Source organism: Myotis davidii, unplaced genomic scaffold (assembly GCF_000327345.1).
Source record: "Myotis davidii unplaced genomic scaffold, ASM32734v1 scaffold909, whole genome shotgun sequence".
Classification (NCBI taxonomy): Eukaryota; Metazoa; Chordata; class Mammalia; order Chiroptera; family Vespertilionidae; genus Myotis; species Myotis davidii.
This window is the reverse complement of record NW_006299490.1, coordinates 399,338-406,413: the sequence shown is the minus strand read 5'-3', so window position 1 is coordinate 406,413 and position 7,076 is coordinate 399,338. Positions and strand designations below refer to the sequence as shown.

General features: G+C 38.4%; 1 long non-coding RNA gene across 1 annotated transcript; it reads left to right on the top strand.

Moving 5' to 3' along the window:
* Nucleotides 1-717: 717 nt before the first annotated feature.
* LOC107184889 lies at nucleotides 718-2,394 on the top strand. The gene is made up of 2 exons (XR_001515787.1): nucleotides 718-1,028; nucleotides 1,647-2,394. It is a non-coding gene; the product is annotated as an uncharacterized LOC107184889 (long non-coding RNA).
* Nucleotides 2,395-7,076: the final 4,682 nt, after the last annotated feature.

Below are 7,076 nucleotides of genomic sequence, written 5' to 3'. Positions count from 1 at the left end.
ACAAAATAAACAAACGGGACTACATCAAAATAAAAAGCTGTGCAGTAAAAGAAACCATCAAAAAAATGAAAAGGGATCCCACTGTATGGGAGAACATATTTGCCATTGATACATCTGATGAGTTAATTTCCAAAATATATAAAAAAGAAAACAGTCCAATTAAAAAATGGGCCAAGGACCTAAGACAATTCTCCAAAGTGGCCACACAGCTGGCCACCAAACAAGAATCAGTGAACAGTGCCACTAATGAGAGATGCAAATTAAAACTACGAAGATGTACCTTCTTACACCTGCCAGAATAGCTACCATCATTAAGTCAGTAACAAGAGCTGGTGAGGATGTGGAGGAAAATGAACCCTGGAACACTGCTGGTGGGAATGCAGACTGGTGCAGCCACTATTAAAAACTGTGCAGTTTACTAAAGTTAAAAATGGAGCTACCGTTTGACCCAGTGATTCTAGGAGTATACTACGAATCCCAAAGCACCAGTCAAAAAGAATATGTGTGCCCTTATGTTCATAGCAGTGCAATTGACAATAGCCCAGATGCCCATCAGTAGACCAGTTGAAAAAAAGCTGTGGTACATTTACACAGTGCAATACTATACAGTTGTAAAAAAAAAAATCTGTATTACTGTTTGAGACAGCATGGAGGAACCTGAAGATGATTATGCTAAGTAGAAAAAGCCAGTCAGAGAAAGACAAGTACCATATGATCTCACTTATATGTGGAATTTAATGAACATAATAAACTGATGAATAAAATAAACCAGAGGCATGTTAAACAAGACACAGACAGAATAATGAATGTCATAGGGAAAATTGAAGGAGGGGGAGATGAACACCCTGCTTCATTTCAGTGAGCTTAGTAGTTAATATGAGAATTGAACAAATATTAATTTGTCCACTTAATATACTGAAATGAATTGAGATATATAATTAAATTTTATATTATCTACTCTATTGGCTGATTTAAGTTTATAGACTGGAAGTTTAGAAAAAAAAGTGGAAGAACCAGATAAATATCTGGTAAGTTTATAAATGTTTAGGTAATTTTTGGTCTCAAGTTCTTGAAGTACTTTTAACCTCCTTCACTAATTCATACACTATAATTTATATCTTACCCTGGAAACAGTAAATTGTTTGCAAGTCACTAACCTCAAATAAATTATTTTGTTGGTTTTATCCCATAATTTTAAAATTAGTACTAAATGTACCTGTTTTGCCACCCTTTCCTAAGTTGATAAAACTAAGTCAACAGTTTATTTTAGGGAGCTATAAAAGTAACAGGGAAGGAGATTTCAATATTTGCTTCATCAATGAGGTGGTGACTCCCAACTGTTTTAGCAGAAATTTGCCTAGAATGGGGATATAATGGTTTCAGTCAGCAGAGAAACTTCGGAAGTTCTGTTAGGATCTGGCTGGCAGAATTTACTTTCTGAAAAAGTTTTATATATAGATATTTGTAATAAATTTGGATCATAGTCAGAAAACTCAGATCATAATTGGCTTATTTTTCTATTTCCTTAACTATTGTAATTTCCACTTTTATATAATTTTGATTTAAAAGGTAAATTTATTTTTTTAATAGTAAAAAATTTTTGCTGTTGTAGTCTGCATCCTTTAAAATGATTGTGTTCCTTTTAGGATTGATCAGAAGAAACACTCCAAAAATTGACATGAAACATTGCAGCAAGATTAAAGTAATGCAGTTAACTTTATTTTGTTTTCAAATGAAAACTTGCTTCTTTGGCAATATTCATCAATGAAGCAGAACTTTTTTCCTCTTTGTCTGAATATGGGAATTTCATTCTTGTTACATGAATCACGGGCATTGGAGCTGTGTAACTGAATTGTAGCTAGCATGTGGTTCAGAATATACAATGTTAGGTTTTTAAAAATACCTGAATTTTTTATTTATAATTTCAAACTTTCACAGCAGTGTACAGAGAATTTCATAAATTTGTTTTCAGTGAACTGCTCTTTTTGCTATAGGTTATTAGACATAGTGTTTACTCTTATAAATGAAAATTTCTGATCATCTAAAACATTGACACTTCAATTTGCAGTGTTTTGTTCTGAATATATTAACGTTCCTCTGAATGGTATTGATAAATGGTTCAGAAGAGTAACTCAGTAAAGTAAAAGTAATATTTATTCATGATAAGCAATTAAATTATTTGCCTAACTTAAGAAAACTACTGTGCATAACTCAATTTGACACAAGGCGATAGAAGAGTCCGAGTTTACCTGTGGAATATATTGGTATATTCTCAGTGTTTGAAGATACATTTGAAGATAATTGATTTGGGAAGATGCCATATAATTTTCCTTTTTTTTTTTAACCTGCATGCTGTAAATGTGTTTTATGTTTAAATAAAGAGGAAAAATTTTTTGAAATGTAATGACTTTTTTAAAACTTGCTTGATGAAGTATTAGGTTGAGTTTGGCCTTCGGTCTTGACAGAATGACTAATATGTCACATTGGTATATTTTGCTTCCTAATGCATTGCATATTCTTTGGACAGCAAGCATTAAATAAGTATGCTGGAGAGCTAGAAATGAATTGAGAGCTAGAAATGAATTGACAGTCTCATTATATTACTTTATTGTAGTTTATTCTGTTCATCTGAACCTGACTTATTAACATCAGAAGCACTAAAGTCATTCTTCAATGCTCATTCATATCTAGCTGGAGAAAAATTTAAAAATTCCTAAATTCTAGCAGTGATTAGGACTTTTTTTATCTTTTAAAAGTATTTACTATGGAAATTTTTAACCATATATGAAAGTAGACAGTAAATAATGAAACTCCAAGTACCTATCACTCAGTTTCAACAATTATCAACTCATGGCCAATCTTGTTTCATTTTTAACCCCACTTTTGTGCACACACCCCATATTATTTTGAACCAATCCCAGATATCATATGCTTTTATCCTATATAATAAAGAGGTAATATGCAAATAAACCCTCGCCAGGTGGCTGCCTACAACCAGGCCGGCAGGGGGGTTAGTGAGGGACGACCAAACGACTGAACAGCAGGTTGCGTGGGAGGACCAAGCTGGCAGGGGAGCTGTGAGGGGCCACCAGGCCTGCAGGGGGCGGCCGGGGGAGCAGTTGGGGGAAACCAGGCAGACACGAGGTGGAGGGGGCAGTAAAGTGACCAGGCCGGGGAGGGGGGAGTGTGTGCAGTTGGCAACCAGGCAGGGGAGCGATTAGGAGCCAGTTGTCCTTGTGAGAGGGATGTCCGACTGCCGGTTTAGGTCCGATCCAACCAGTAGTCGGACATTCTTCAAGGGGTCCCGGATTGGAGAGGGTGCAGGCTGGGCTGAGGGACATCTTCACCCACCCATATGAATTTTGTTCACTGGGCCTTTAGTTTATAAATAAGTATGTATTTCTTAAAACAGTGAAATACCATTATCACAAAAAATAATTTTTCTAAATACTTAATTTTCTGTAAACAGTGTTTGAAGCATGACCCAATTTAAAATATTGGATCTAACATTATAGTTCCCCTCCATCAATTTTTTACTTTTTGCCTTGAAATTAATTTATGAAGAAAACAAGGTTATTTGTCCTACAGAGTTTACCAGATTTTGTTTTCATACATTTGATATCGTTTAACATACTCCTCTTCCTTATGGTATTTCTTATAAATTTGCCTTTGGAATCAGATTTAATCATTCATGATTTTGTTTTGTTGGAGGAGGTCAATATTACCTCATAGGTGGTGGTATTCTTCCATCAGGTGGTACATAATATCTAACTGTCTCATTGAATTATTAGCCACCATTGATGTTACAGAATGCCTAACCCATCAATTTATTAAAGGCTGAAGAATGGCAGTATTTCAGTTTTATCATTCCTTCATTGTTTGAAACTTGCCCTCATCCACTATTAGGCTACTTGATGGTGTAGCTTATAGAGGAAAAATCGGATAAATGCTTGATTCTTTCTATTTGCGAGTTTCAAAATAGTTGCTTCATCATCTTCCAATGGTCACCAGTTAGTTGTGCATTTTCTCCCTTGATTTGGTTACTTTATGAACCTCCAAGCCATTTTTTTCTTAAGTTTAAATAGAATCTTAAGGTTTACTTCCCACTCTGCTAACATTACCAGGACCTCCAATGTGCTAGTCACTTCTGGCTCAGTAATTTCAACCATGTCAATGTGGTGTTCTGTGGGATGACCAGATAGCCAGATTTCTTCACAATGTTATGACAGTTAACATGGCTCTGGGCCAAAATTATACATGTGTTGTCTGCTACATGTGAATTGCTTTTGTTCCTCTTGTCATGTGATAAGCACATTTACTCTTTGCTGGCAGTGTGAGAAAGGACAGTACAGCAGTTGTAGAGGCTTCTGTGTGGCCTCTTGATAACCTGTATCCCACAGGCTAAAGATGTATGTGTGGAGTCATGACAGTTATTAAGTATGCCAATTCTGGTTATACATACAGAGACAGAAATGACACCAGATGGGTCCACAGAGCGTATGCACTTTAATGTGACCACTTATTACATACATTTATATCTTGGCCAGCACTCTGTTTACTATATCTCCACATCCTCCCCTCATGATGATACTTCAGGTCTCGGGGTATCAATATTGCCTTAGACCCCATGTCCAGTGGCCCTCCCCCAGATTACTTGGTTAGTCCCCTTCAATGTATAGTTACTTGAGTAAAAGGCCATAATTACTTTGGGCACAGGATGGGTGAATGTTTTAGTCTGTACTTGCTCTTTTGCAAGGAACTTCCTCCTGGGTACCCAATCTCTTCATTTGGTGTGCTTTGAGTTGAAAAACTGACTTAGGTCACAGCACAGGGTCATGACTTTTTAAATTAGGGCAACTTGCCCAGGCAATGTGGCTCAGTGGTTGACTGTCAACCTAGGAGCCAAGAAGTTACCAGTTAGATTCACTGTCAGGGCACATGCCTGGGTTGCAGGCTCGATCCCTAGTAAGCATTGTGAAGGAGGCAGCCAATTGGTGATGTTGCTCTCACTGATGTTTCTATCCCTCTTCCTCCCCTTCTAAAAATCAATAAAAACACTTCTAAAATAATAATGAAAAAATAAATCAGGGTAATTCCCCTTAACATCTTTGTCTTCCATCACTGATATTCTGATGATGAATGCTGAATAGCATCATATTTGGCTTCCTATGTTCCCTGAAATGTGCTGTGTTCTATTAGCCATAGCCGTAACTTGGTTCAGTCTCCTTAGCTGCCATTCCAGTCCTGATGCACATTGTGATCATGGTGTCCATCTGGCTTTTATTGCTACAGGAGCTAAAATTTTATCTCCATTGCTATCAGCAAACCTAGTTTTACAACAGCTGTATCTACCATCAACCTTGCTTTATTATAGAGCCATTACTGAACCTTGCACTTAACCAAGTGATCAAAGTTAATGTCACCACTTTGTTCTCAACCAAGTGATCGAGGTTAATATCACCCGTAATACATGTGGATGTCTTGTACCCCAACTGTGTGATGAGGGCATTTCACCACTGTATTCTTCCCCAAAACCCATAATCTCAGTCTAATCACGAGAACAAACAAACCAAATAGAGGGACATTGTACAAAATGCCTGAACGTTTCATGGTCATGAAAAACTAGAAGAGATAAAAGGTCACAAATCCGGGGAAACAGAAAACAATGCACCCTGGCCAGTGTGGCTCAGTGGTTGAGGAGTACAGGTACAGGCTTTTTCAGTAATTAAGCCTAAAAGGAACCTGCAGTCAGGCAGACTTCTAGGTGCTTGAGACTTTTGTTGACGGCCCATGGTGCTGGTAAAAGCTGACCATGGTGTGCAGCTTGGTCCTTTCCACATGCACCCAGGCCCAGCAGAGGGATCCACAAGCTGCACATTGCAGATTACTCCAAACAGGTTGCCCAGGGCCAGACACAGGCAGTGTCTGATATAGCTCTGCAATGGAGTTGCTCCAAAAAGGCCCAGAACAAATACAAGCAGTGGCCAACTTCAAACAATATAGCAGGATCCAATAAGGTTCACAAGCAGCATATCCACAGGGAAATCTAGGCCAAAACCAAAACCTGCTGAAGCGAATTTTGTTTCATGTGATCAGCAGCTTGCATGCTGTGTTGGCTGAGCCTCACTGTTAGCCAACCTGAGGGTCAATCCCACACATGAATGGGCCAATAGAAATCAAGACTCAATTACAAAGGAGGATCCACATAATGTGCTCAAGAAACATAAAGTACCCAGTCAGGTGAGCCTAATGGCTGTGCCACTGAGTCCCACAAGAATAACTACTGCATAAGGTCACTCTACCAAGATTTACTATGTAACAGAGTTACACAGTTAAAAAAATAAAAGTGGCCAAACCGGTTTGGCTCAATGGATAGAGCATTGACCTGCAGACTGAGAGGTCCCGGGTTCAATTCTGGTCAAGGGCACGTACCTTGGTTGCGGGCACATCGCCAGTGGGAGTGTGCAGGAGGCAGCTGATCGAAGTTTCTCTCATTGATGTTTCTAGCTCTCTATAATAAAATATATTTAAAAAATAAAAATAAAAGTGGTCCAATGCTTGAGCGTTGACCTATGAGCCAGAAGAAAGCAGATCTAATACATAGAAACAAATAGAAAGAGGCAGCCAAAATGGGGACACAAACATGCCCTAATTGAAAAACAAAGGATTCTCCAGAAGAAGAGCTAAATGAAATGGAGGCAAGCGATTTATCAGATATAGAGTTCAAAGTAATGATTATAAGGATGTTCAACAGAATGAAAAAGGACATAGAAGCCATAAAGAAGGGCCAGTCAGAAATGAAGAATGCAATCTTTGAAATAAAGACTACACTGGCAGACTCTGGTTGATGTGGCTCCGTGGTTGAAGCATTGGCCCATGCACTGAAGGGTCATGGGTTCGATTCCCAGTCAGGAACACCTACCTGGGTTGCTAGTTCAATCCCCAGCCTCAGCCGGGCACGTGTAGAGGTAACAAATTGCTGTGTCTCATTGATGTTTTTTCTCTCTCTCCCCCTCCCTCACTCCCTCCCTCTTGCTTTCTAGAAATCACTGTGAAAAATATCCCCAGGTGATAAT